This window comes from Aquila chrysaetos, chromosome 7 (assembly GCF_900496995.4).
Source record: "Aquila chrysaetos chrysaetos chromosome 7, bAquChr1.4, whole genome shotgun sequence".
Lineage (NCBI taxonomy): Eukaryota > Metazoa > Chordata > Aves > Accipitriformes > Accipitridae > Aquila > Aquila chrysaetos.
In genome coordinates, this window is record NC_044010.1 from 29,571,906 (window position 1) to 29,585,126 (window position 13,221).

General features: G+C 40.8%; 1 protein-coding gene across 9 annotated transcripts in view; it reads left to right on the forward strand.

Moving 5' to 3' along the window:
- Nucleotides 1-4,261: 4,261 nt before the first annotated feature.
- The window catches only part of BACH1 (BTB domain and CNC homolog 1), a 30,852-nt gene continuing 21,892 nt past the window's right edge, over nt 4,262-13,221 (forward strand). For 4 of the 9 annotated variants that reach the window (XR_003924241.2, XM_041124873.1, XM_030019959.2 and 1 more), the window contains exon 1: nt 4,262-4,404. The gene's annotated coding sequence lies outside the window, so the exon portion shown is untranslated. Of the gene's footprint in view, nt 4,405-5,064; nt 5,084-8,692; nt 8,819-10,104; nt 10,130-12,132; nt 12,274-13,221 lie in introns of those variants that run through there. The other 5 variants (XM_030019957.2, XM_041124869.1, XM_041124870.1 and 2 more) reach the window with 5 other exon arrangements.

Below are 13,221 nucleotides of genomic sequence, written 5' to 3' on the forward strand. Positions count from 1 at the left end.
GAAAGTCAGCATTGCATCATCCCTAGGATCAAGAACAAGAGACGAAGATCCCTTCTTGGTGGGTGCGGTCCAAGATTTGGTAGCCAATCTTCAAGCCAAAGTAAGAGCTCCTTTTGTTTTTATTTCTTTCTTTCTGTTTTGATTGATTTCTTCTCTATTCTGTTCCCCTCTCTTCCCCACAAAAATCTTAAGACCAGAAAAAACCCTACTTTTTAGTCTACTGGTAGGTATTTTAGGTTTTCTGCTTATGCTTAAACATTGAGAACAACCTGTATCTCTGCAACTCATTTTTTACCACCTAAACAGCTGTCTTTTAAAGCTGCTTTCTTCACATCTGGGTACTGGGGGATTGGGAATTACGAACATGCGTAAGAGCATGAGAACTACAAGTCATAGAAAACATAAAGAGCAACTGTAGAAATTTAGATTCAGAACGCATTATTATTAAGAACTGGTAATACCCAAATCTTAAGCAAAAATGGACTATTTGAATATTATTATCAAATATCTGTCCTTAAATTTATTCGCCAACAAATTGCTTATGTTATTTTGTAATTAAACTCCGACTGTACTGGGGAATATACTGACCAACTAATAACAAAAAATAATTAAATGCTGCCTTCTTAATGAGATGAAAGGCAGTTATCAAACAGTCAGGGAAGGAATATCTGTATTAGCCTCTATCTAAACTGAAAATCTCAGAATTTTGCTCAATACTCCTCATATGAACGGCAGAGAACCACACCCTCCCTCCACGATGTATGATTTTGCTGAATCCTGTGTGAGATTAAAAACACCTCAGATGTTCACGTTATAATACAGTTGTATTTAGTAAATCGGGGCCACCAATAATTTCTTGCTTAATCAAAATATGGGAGTTGTATAAGCACAGGAATAACAGTGGTGTTACACTTCTCTTCAGAGAACTGTCAGAGGGGTTATTTCAATTTATGAAGTACTGGATGTAACTTGTTTCTTTAGCAGAAATACACGTGAACAAATCTGTCAGAGAATTCCCAAGGAAAAGGGGAGAGTGGAGAGGCAACCCTTCTCCTAGAGAGGGATTCTTCTCACCGCAAAGGCATCACACCTCCTTCAGAGAATGCTCACAAGATTAGTGTGTAAAATGAACAAGCAAAGACCACAAGTGTATGCATTTTTAAATTAGTAACTGAATATCCAGATTTGCTCTTAATTCAGCAAACATGTTTGGATCTTCCACTACTTGCCTGGTCCCACCCTTTACACTGCTGTTGTTCTTTATACTCTTTCAGCACCTCTTTTATTTGATATCCTCATCACTTCAGTAGCTCCAGCGTGGCATAGGTGCAACATTTTTGTCCTGGTTGATAGCAAGGATGATCATATGGTCACATAATCCTGCTTGCTGCAGGCCTTTCAGAGAAAGCATTGCTTGACTAATCTCATGTACAGCCAACACAGTAGATTGATGATCAATACTTTATTGATGTTGCTTTTATTTGTTTTGTATGATTGTCACTTACAAAAGACAACTGTTACTCAGCTGTATTAGCCCACAATAAAGAAAGACTCTTAAGAATCCAGGCACACATAAAAGTAAAATGAAAGGTGTGTCATTTTGGAAGACAGCTACAGTTTATGTGCCAGGCCTACAGCAGGTGTAAGAAAAACACAGACTGACTTTCACCTGGTGCAAATCTATACAGGGTGTAAAGATCTATCTTGAATGTTGTCAATGGAGGAAAGACAGCTTTTATTTCTCAGACTTTTCCATCCGCATGCACAATTTTCAAAATAAGTACTACGAATTCTCAGAGCCTGGAGCAACTGGGAACCCTTAAATAAACCGGAACTGCTACTTGGGGTATGATTGCACATCTGCTTTTACAGTGCTTCGGGTTGCTGTTTTTATTTTGGGTGCTAATGAAGATGTCTGATTAAAGAAATGGAGACAAAGAAATACTAACAAAATGCACTTTACAAAAACTGAGACTAAAGGACAGAGAAATGATCCAAGGAAAAGTGAAGCCTGTCTGTGAAATGCAGCCAGTCCCCACTTAAAAAAAAAAAAAAATCCCATTCAGAACCCTCTTTTCAGCTCACAAACAAGTTCATAAAGCAGCAGGGATTTCCTGTCTGTTACCAGATTTAATCTGGTACAATGACTTTTGAAGAAAGCTATTGAAAAGTTCCTTTCTAGTTTGCTGTGAAAATGAAACTGTTTGGTTCACTGGGCAGGGGTGGAATCAGTTCTAGATCTGTCAGACCTCCTACCCGTGTAATTTCTAACAACTGGCTTGCTTACCACTGAAAGTAAATAAAAGAAGAATTTCATTAGCATTACCATTGTAATGGTAGTAACTCTGTAGAAAAGAGTATTAATACATGTAGGAGTAAACTAATATATAAAAGTATGTTTTTAAGAATGACACTCCATGCTTTTCAAATATAAGCATTTTTCCCTATGGTTTCATCTGTTTCTGAATTGTGCAAGGTCAGGCATTACACCCAAACATGAGGGGAACTCCCCCCGCTTCTATACACACCCATCATTACTAAATATTACCAGTAAGATCTTTGCTCATGCCTTCCCCAAAAATTCTCAGGAAGGCTAAAATGAAGTTTAGAATGTCTACTGTAGAAACAGCTTGAGAAAGTTACGTGACACAAATACAGTGTAAAACAGATTGTGTATTTCTTGTCTGCTTTATTTTAAGAGGCATAAATGCAATCTTATAATTCAAATGTAAACAAAATAGTTAAACTGTTAAAATGTCATAACAATGAAACACCCATTAGTATTCTTGGCAGTGCATCTTTTGCCATCATTAATGTTTTCTTCAGTAATGCAGCTTCTGGACGGAGGTTGCCTTCAGTGGTGTCCTTGAATAAAGAGGTACATGGAATTTACCCCCCTCTGATCTGGCCAACAGAGAATTTTTTTGCTTTTAATATACAAAAGGGGTGAGGTTTTTTCCATCTTTCAATCAGTTTCCCTTTGCATTGCCTTCAAGATGCTGCTGGGGAGAACAAGCTGACCTCTGGCTATTTTTAGCAGAAGGAAAGACCTTACTGCTACTCTAAGTTGCTTTGGAGGAGATGAGTATCTACCAGAGCCTAGAAGTACTGAAAATTCTCTGGTCCTGAACAGAGTAACACACAGCAGCACTTTCTAAGACATCTTCTTAGCTATCTGAGACAGCATTTGTACACGTAGATGGCGTCACACAAAAATACTTGTCAGGACCTGAAAACAGTACGCAAGCTACATACACATAGCACTGGACATCCTAGTCTGCCTTTCAGTAGGGATACTAGCTCAACAGTAACACCACACCATTTTCAGCTCTAACACTGGTGTGACCGTTGCTAGCTGAAGGCTATCTCTTCACCACAACTTGCTCTGCAGTATTTTTTTGCCTTACTTGACATGTTATCATCTCTTACATAGCACAGCACTGAGCTCGACAGCTGGTTGACAACTAAGACCCAGGCGAGGACAAGGTCTGTTAGTGGGACCCTTCCAGCAAATCACCCTCACATCAACGCAGCTCGAGCTTCCAGAAAGCATTCTGGAACACACGACATAAGCTCAGCAAGTCCGTAAGTTATACCAGCAAGAACTCCCTCAGGGTAGTACCTTTACAAAACGTTAGTTTAACATTTCCTAGCACAGAAGCGTCACTAATGACGTTACTGGTCAAGCCTATTAATTGGTGGCACTTCCCAGCACAGGCCTCATGCCGCATCTCCAAGAGTAAGAGCTTTACCCTAGTAAAACACATAAGGCCCGTACCACCCCATCACGACACCCCCCCCCCCCAGCCCTCCCGGATGACACGTGAGACGGCTGCGGGGCCGAGGCCGGCGCCGCGACCAGCCCTTCCCACCCGGCAACGGCTTCCCCTTGGCGGCATCTACGGCTTCCCGCCCGCGGACCTCCTTCCCCTCAGAGAGGCGGCGAACGGCCCGCCCAGCGCCCAAGCCAGCCGCCGCGGCCACCACGGCTCTTCAAACTGCCCCGGCGGGCGGGGAGGCGGGCGGGGAGGCCGGTGCCGAGGCCGGTGCCGAGGCCGGTGCGGGAGGCGGGCGGCAGAGCCCTGCACTGCGCCGGGAAACGGCCGCCGGCGCGGTGCCGGCGGCGGCGCGCATGCGCACTGCGCAGCGGTGTAGGCGGCTGCGCGTCGGCGGGGAGCGCCGCGTCCAATCAGCGGGCGGGGTGTGTGCGCGGGGGGGAGGGGGCGGGGGGCAGGGGCGGCGGGCGGGTAATGTTGTTGGGAGTCACCTGACCGCTGGCGCCGCAGTTGGGCCGCAGCCTGTGCCAGGAGCGGCTGAGCTCGGGGGAGAGGGACGAGCAGGGGGGCCGGGCGGGGACGGAGCTGCCCTCCGGCCGACTGGCCTGCGGCGGCGGCAGGCATTGAGGTGAGCCGAGCCGAGCTGAGCCTGAACCGGCCGCCGTTGGGAGCGGGCGCGCGCGTCCCTCCGTCCGGTGCCCGTTGGGCTGAAGGGGTGGGGGAGGTGGGGGGCGAGGGCAGCACCATTTGGGCGGCGGTGGGGGGGTGGCGGAGGCTGAGGCGCGTTCGCAGGGGCGGTGTTAGTCAGCCGGTCCCCTCCTTCCCTCCCCTCCCCACTGCGGCCGGCGTAGTGGCCCGTTCCGCCGCGGCGGCGGGGACAGGCGCTGTCGGCCCCCGGGCGAGGGCGGCGGGGGGTCCCGCGGGGGAGTTGCCGCGGCCGCGGGGCGGGCCAGGCGGGCGCAGGGCGGTGGCGCCCTGCCAGCGCTGGGCACCGGGCGGCGGCCGGCTTCCCCGCCTCGCTGCCGTGCTTCAGGTATTCCCCCCCCGCCCTTCCCCCGAGGCCTGCGCCCAGCGCCGCCGCGGGGCTGGGCAGTCAGTCGTTACTCAGCGTCTGCTCCCCGGTTTCCGCGGGTGCCCGTGTTCCCGTGAGCTCCGGTGACACAGGCGTGACTCTCCCACGCCGCGGTCCCTGGCCCTGTGCGAAAGGGGCAGCTCAGCCCTGCTGGAAATCCGGCGGTAACCCCGCTGCGCCTGGGTGAAACGTGCAACTGGTGCGTTCGGTGTTTGTTACCCTTAGTGGGAGCTGGGGAAGATTTATTTTAGACCGTAAACAACGAGATCCAGATCCTGTCTGTCTTGTTCTGTACAGTGAGATACTCGGCATGCTTTCGGGCATGCTGAAAATGTAGTAATTCTGAAAGAATCGTCACCTGGTCTTCTGTCAAATCACGGTTACTTTCTTCATTTTAGTATGGCGATATAACAGTACTCCCAAATTCATATATAACTGGCCCCCCTAAATATTTGTTGAATTAAAAAAGGAAAAAGCAAACATTCTAGCAGTAAAGGTAGAGTGAAGATAACTGTATGTACAGTTTCATCATGCGGTAACTTTTGACAGACACATTAATTTGAGGCACTTCAGGAAGGCACTTTCAGTGTGTGAAAAACATTTGACTGTAGTAATGGAATAATTGCAATCGAGGAACAGTGTAAATTAAGGTTACATAGCAGTCTGAATACTCTGTTACTAGAGTCAGTTCTTTAATCTTAAATATTATGCCACACTGAAGAGAAAATGAAAGAGTATATTCCTGTCAAACATGGTTAAAAAACAAATTGAAGCAACTAAGATATTCTAAATCTAATTTCGTGGTTTATGAGTTTAACTTTAAAGGTGACTTAAATGGCATAATTACTCTTGGACGCCCTAACACATGTGAGTAAGTCTGAGTGTATGCTAGCAAGTAGTGAGGCCCAAAAGTGGCAGATTTGCAGGGAGGAACAGTTGTTGCTGAAAACAGAATATCCACGTTGTATGCTTTTAAGAGGGGCTTCCTTCAAGCTAACTTTACTGAATACCGTAGTATTCAGACTTCTTTAGATTACTTCCAGAGTAGATTTGCTGGTTTAATTCAGTCTAAAAAAGAACCTGCTCTTGTTGCCTGGGTCCATCTTGTGAAGTGAACAAAAGCACAGTGAGTGGGATGTTTGGGAAGTTTGCCTTGCTAGCGCACTCCTGATTCTAACCAAAATGCTAAAGTGGAGGTTTAACTTGCATCTACTCTATTTTTCAGTGTTTTATACTCAAAAATGTGCAAGATCTTGGTGTCCTAAATATTTATTTGCTTTTAATAGGTTCTAAAGTCCTTATGCTAAGGATATTTTGAACAGTAATAGATTTATGTTAATACAAGTATTGTCTAGTATTAAAACCCATACCCTTTACCTGATCATTTGGATCAGCTGGCACTCCCATTGGGCATTGAATAGACATGTGTTTGCGCATGAGTTGTACGAGTCCCAAAGAACTTTGCCCTATGGTTTAGGGAAGCGTAGCTCAACAAGTCTCCTTGTCATGTCATTTCCTCCCCCCTGCTTCCCAGTTTTATAAGATGAGAAGAGGTGTTCTTAATCATAAGACCTGTCTTTCTCCCTGCACTGGGTATGCTGGTGTGACGGGGAGGAGTGGTAGGTCAGTCAAAGGATTCATGTTTGTGTCTTGAGTGCTGGCATTTTAGTTGTCTCTTAGAATTCGACCACTGAAAGTTTCATGGGGGAGGTTTTAGGGGTAGAAAAAACCTTTGTGATATTTATAGCTTAAATCCTGTTTATATGCAATTCTTAGTTAAACCATAGGTAACATGTTAGTTGATGCAGATGTGGGTAGGAACAAAACCTTAAGTGAGCAAAAAATAACTGCTGAAACAGTGATTAAGTTCTATGAATTCAGCCTAGTGTGACCACAGTGGGGATAATGTATGATGACCCACCTGCAGCTTTCCTTGCCCCCTGCCTCCAGTTCAGAGGTTAGCAGTGTGGAGAGGAAAAAAAAAAAGTAATAGAAAAGCTCACTTTGCTGTAACAAATCATAGGCTGTATCACAAAAGTAATTCAGTCTCCAGCAGTATGCCGTATTTTTCAGTTAAGGCCCTTTTCAGGGTGGAAGGAAGTTTTCTTATTAAGTAAAATGAAGGGAAACCTTAGTATTTTGTACAAATATGAGTTAGCAGGTCAGAGTAAGGCTCAACTAACCGGTCAGCTACTGAAGCTTTAGAAAGGAGGGGGAAGTGCGCCATGAAGGGCAAATCGACTTTAGAAGCATTGATGAAATACAAATAAATTGAGTTTAATCATTAGACATATATTGGAGAGTGGAAGAGGTAGCCTAGGGCATCAGTCACTCAAAATACTTTTAAATGAGAGCTTGCATCTTGAAGAATATTCAGTTAATGTTCAGAACCACGTTGAGATAATTTGTTTGTGAATGATTTCATTTGAACTGTCAAGATAATGTTTGTAGGTGTTTGTTTGGATTCCAGTCTTGGCCCCATTGACTAATACATTGATAAACAAATAGATAGTGTTTACTCTCCCTGTTTACATTTCTTTTGAGATCAGTATTTTGTATGGTACCTTCCCAAAAATACTTATTTACAGCTCAGCTCATAAGGCCATGTCTTTTAACATTGTATGTCAGATAGCAAATGGTCTACAGTTTCCTGATGGGAAAACTGAAACACAGCTTCATGTGATTTGGTAGAGGTCTTTACTAGAATTACCATTCAGATTCTGGTCTTGTGCATCTTTGTTTCCTTATTATATAAATATTGCCAGTTCTGATGAACCTATGCTTTTCTGTTTTCATAGAAATGTCTGAAGTTCTTTCTGATTTATGTCTAAAATATTCGTAGAATTTTGTTTCAGTTTCACAAACTGTGAAGAACAGTTGTAGAAACAAATTGGAGTTAAAAAGGTAATACCAGAGACAAGATTATGAATATAATTTCCAGAAAGTATTTCCTTTGACTTGCCAATATATTTGCTTCCCTATTCTTTCAGGTTGTTTCTTGTGTCCTTCTAAGTTAGGGTAGGACATATTAGAACCACAGATAGTTAATTTAGTATTCATTATAAATATTTTGACATACATACTTGTGAATGGATTCTGACAGTCATTAAAACAAAATTCATGTGGTTTGTTTAACTGTGGCAAGGAGAAGAATATGTAGCTATAAATGCAAAGGTATTTGTCCTTTAAGTAAAGGCAAGAGTTGACAGTAGATGTTAGTTGTGCATGCTTTATGTTATGCCAGTTTAACCCTTATCCTAAGTGAATATTTTGTTATCTAATCTAGTTCTTATTAAAAAAAAAATCAAATCAGTTTCTACTAGTATTTTTGGGGGTGTTGTGTTTGTGGGGGGTTTTTTTGGTGTTTTGGTTTTGTTGGTTTTTTTTTTTTTTTAGGTGAACCATGCCTTTAGGAAGTCTGTGCATTGTTATCTTCCCAGAGTAACTCTGTTTGAATACCAGCAGAATTGAAGGATTGTAAGTGATGGGATTTTGCTGCAAAGGAGTCTGAAACCCCTTCAGTCGTATTTAATTTTTTAGCAGTGAAACAAACCAAATCCCACAACGTTATTTTTATCCCTGATCCAAAAATTAAACAATTAGTGTTGTGTAAAATAATGGCAAACTGCAAAGTAGTAATATTTTTTTCTGGCTTTGATATGGACTGAGGGAAACTACTCAAACCTTTGCTCTGTGGAAAATTTCTATGATTACATGATATCAATCCTTTGCTTTTTTTCTTTGAAATCCCAGCTTCTGGAGTCCTGTGACTACTATGAATCTCAGGTTCCATCCCCACCATCCCCACACCCCGAGTTCTCCTATAGCTTGCAGATACTAAAAAAGTGAATATTCAGGCTTAAAACCTGGAAAACAAATTAGGACTCTCAGCGCAGACTTAAAATTTGCCAGACTTCCCGTGATTCTTTTTAATTCTCGCTTGTGACTTGACAAGAGTCCAAATGCTGTGGTAAGAATTATGTTGCAGAAATACAACCTAGTAATGTTTAAAAAGCTCATTTATGTAATTAAGCTGTGAACAGTATCATCCAGGCGTTTAGACTAATAAATAATATAATTTACAATTTTAATTATGAATGTGCTAATCATCTGAAGATGAGACCTACCTTTTTTTAGAGGAGAAAGCATTGCTCTTATGGAGCAAAGCTTGCTTTTTGCTTTTTTTAAATCACTTTTTTCTTTTAGAGTCTTCTTGAACTAAAGATGGAGAAGCAATAAACATGAACACTAAAATGCTTGTTCATTCCTTGTCAGCATAACATGAATCAGCAGCTATTAACTGCTGTAGGCATTCATCTGTAACGTAACTTTATTTCCTTAAAAGGAGAGGTAGCTGGGGGCAAGGACATAGATATAAAACTTTAGAAAAAAGCCTTTGCAGTGTGTTTTGAATAAACTGTTTTGTATCCAGACTGTTTTGTTTTAGCAGTAGTAAATGACAGTTGTCCCTTTGTACCTTATGTCTGTGAATGACAGAATTTTTTTATAGGGTAAAGTAAATGTCCACCCTAAGGGAACTGATGAAGATAAGTGACCTACTGGAAGTTGCTCAGTAGATCAGCGTAGGAGTCAGGAAGGGTACCCAGAGTTTGTTTTCTCCAGGCTATTTTTTGGGGGGGTCTACAATGCCTTTTTTGCAACTGTTCAGGAATTTAAAGTGTTCTGAGAGTATAGATCTGTTACAAGCATGGTGATAGCCGAGCAGACCTTTATTGTCTGCTAGGTGATAAATTAATCTTACTAGTTTTATCATGATGGTGATCACAACTGAAATTGCATCTGGATGTCCAAGTTCAACCAGCTCAGGTAGCAGTGACAGCAAAGGTGTCCCTCCCACCTGGGTTCTTCACTCTGTGCTTTCTCTTATTTCAAGAACTTTGCCCATGTACAAGTGAGAGTTACTGTGATTACTACAGAGGATTGATACCCAGTATGGTATTAGCAGATGGTTGTTCACTGAGTAAGTAAAGACTAAGGAACAGGGTTTTGTTTACTTTTTTAGTAAATTGGGTAACTTTTGGGCTGGATCATTTACAGGAAATTTGTGGTAGCTGAAGGTCAGAAAACCCCCCCCGTATGTGTAGACTGAGTTGATTGTGACGGTAGAGCCACATAATTGATATCTGAGTGGGGATAAAAGATTTGCTCTTCTTTTTAGGAATATCTGAAATGGATTTATTGACTGATGGATAATAAGTAAGAGGCTGTTGGTCTTGAAAAGAAAGCGCTGACTTGATAGGATGTAACTCCTGTAGCTCATGTATTTTTGCTTGGCTCTTGCTAGTACCATTGCTGTATTAGTAGAGCTTAAGACAGAAGAACCACGGGTCATTTTGTGCTGGTTTGTTGCCCTACTTGCTATTAAGTGTATTACAGGTGATGGTAACAAAGTACAGTCATGTGTTTTATTTGACAGTGAGTCTTTCACAGGCAATCATTACGTTTGGATGCCAGACTTGATTGAATCCAAATGCCTGTGGATTCCCATTGTATCTTGGTGACCATTAGATACTGGATTTTCTTTTCCAGGTCCTTAAGATTTGGCAAATCAGCTATGTGTTTCCTGAAAGTGCAAGCCTTCAAAGTAGTAAAGGCATGACCATTATTGATTTCCATGGATTTCTGTGCTCTGATTTAGTATTTTTAAGGACACTTGAAACAGTCAAACTCAGAATGTTCAAAAAGCGTTTTGGTAAACGTGTACACAAATCATAGGTGTATCGTAATGTAAATAGAAGCAGAAATGACAGTGATTTGCACTCTCAAACCTGTATCTCAGTTTTAAGGGCCATTTTAGTATTCTTTGGCTTAAAGAGTCTCAGAGCCTATGGAGCTCGTTTTTGTGACTCATTCATTCTTTCTAGTTGTGAATTTTCTTGTAATGCCACCAGCAGAGCTTTCCAGCGTCAGTTGGTCCAATGTTCAAAACAGTCTCTTTAGCTGTAAAGCATACCCCTTTGTGTGTTGAAATCTCACCCTTTTCATTTTTTGTGGTGTTTGAGTATAAACTAAAGGACACTGAATTTACTTCTGTGTTAGCCATCTTATTGTTGTTCTGTGGTAAAGTTCCTGGCAGCTGTCATAGGCAGAGACACCTCCAGCTGTTATTTTTGTCGTCTTTGTTCAGAAAGAATGATGTAAGTATGCAATAAACCAGCTATAAGTGTACAGAATTGGTGTTATCTAACTGTTTTTCTAAGTTAGTGAAAAACTTAGTTGTAAACTATATGGCATTTTGGGGAATTTTCTAACATTGATGCAAAATGGAAGATACTCTGTTTAAATCTTCATTTAAAGCCTAAAGAAGTTCTTACTATTAATTCACTGCATTGAATAATAATGTTTTATTTATTTAGTCAGTTTGGTTGATTTTTATGATCCTGTATATTTGGCATTCATTATTAATAAAGTATTTTGGACAGAGCATTTGTGTTTTAGAAATCCTCTACAGAAAAGCTGGAATTCTTTGGTAGCTATTCAGTGGGCATCTGGATAAGTGGCAGTGATTTGGGATAATTGCTGCTGATGTTAATATTTGCAGTGAGCTGATGGGTGGTACAGTTGCTTTATTGTTCTAAGGTTTTGAATGTTGTCTTAGCATCTGCATCTTATTGCTATTGCTTCTGGTTAGCCATATAACTTTCCCCTTTGAATGGGATTTATGTTTGTTATCAGTTTTTTGAAACCACAAAGGACTTCATCATTATGGCAAATTGTGAAGTTTGGGCTCAACAACACTAAAAAAGGCAAATGCTCTTATTGAGTGTTCTGTGTCAGTGTACATATACTGTGTGTTTTGCTGCCCTTTGCATAATGGGGAAAATTACTCCTCAGCATTAAATACTTGAGAAAGTGGTACTGTGTCAAATCCTGACTTTTAGGACTGGTTTGCTAGGAAGACCAATTGTAAAAGGCATTTACTGGTTTTATTGTTGTTATTTTAATATATATGTGCGTATATATTATATAAAAATTACATATTACTTATAATACATTATTTCTGTATTTACATATATATTATTCAAAACTATATATCTTCTTTGTGAAATACAATACAAAACTCTTGCCAGGAATGTGTAATTGTCTGAATTTTCAGAGACATACTTAAACATCAAGAAGTTCTTTTGCCCTGTCATAAATGTATGGAGGTAAGCTGGTTTCTGTGCGTGCTTTTGTCAGCTTCAGTGACAACTTGATGCTTTAAAGCTTCCTTCACCTCTCGTATAACACTTTTCTTGACCACAGGATGTTGAGTGCAGACTTTACATGTTGCGGTGGTGCTGCTGAGCATGAAAGTTAATCTACCTTGTGCCAGATTTATATGTGTGTGGATGCGAAATACATCACACTGTTATGAATTTTATCCTGGTAGTATGTTCCTACTCTTATGCTATCTATTCCAAGGTAATATTATCTATTATTATTGTCCTTCCATAACTTAGCAACAACAGTTCCTTATAGCTTTACCTAGTCTTAGTCATAATGATTATCACCTTTGGAATATATACTTTTTTTTTTTTTTTTAGAAAAGTATCAAATGGGGAGACTTTATGGTTTACCTAAAGATCTGCACCAAGTGACTCTTTAAAACAGAGATTGTGGGGGAAGGAAGTAGACGATCATTTAACTACTTTTATTCTTCAGTCAGCTAGGAGTTCGGGTGGTAGTTGCTACCATTTGTAAGCAATCAGATGAGCAAACCTGCAGGCTAATTTTAAAGTACCTTACACTTACTATACTTTGCAATTACCTCCCTGTTAATAATATAAGCTAATGAATAACTTCAAATGCATGAGAAGAATGAGCCTTGGATGAGATCTGTATTTGCCAATGAGTCTTGATAGGCATCTTGCTCTGATCTCTACACTGTGTACTTAAACAAATGTATATTCCTTTTTTAAATGTTGTTGCAGTGCTAATTTTCATTAAGATAATAAGTATTTTATATGTTCTTAGAAAATAAATTTATATATCTAGTCAATTAAAAGTAGAGATGTCTAAATTTACTGAAGATATGGTAATTTTACAGGTAACTGTTAAGCATAGTTTTCTTATTGAATTGTATGCTAGTAGGGAGAAAAAACAAAAGGAGTTACTTCACTTTGATAAAGCAGAATAAAGTTTTATAGCCACTATTTAGGAGAAAATATTTTTACCCTTAGGCAAAACATTTTTTTATCTCGAAATCACTGTCCAATAAAGAATGGAAACTTCATAGTAGCATGCTTGTTTGTTTTCAAAGTAGAACTTAATTCATTCAGCTGCAAATGTTCCTCTATGTAGTTTTTATAGTAGCTTGTGTGTTTATATACATTCTCTCTTTTTTTTTTTTCTCCTCTCAAGACTATGAGG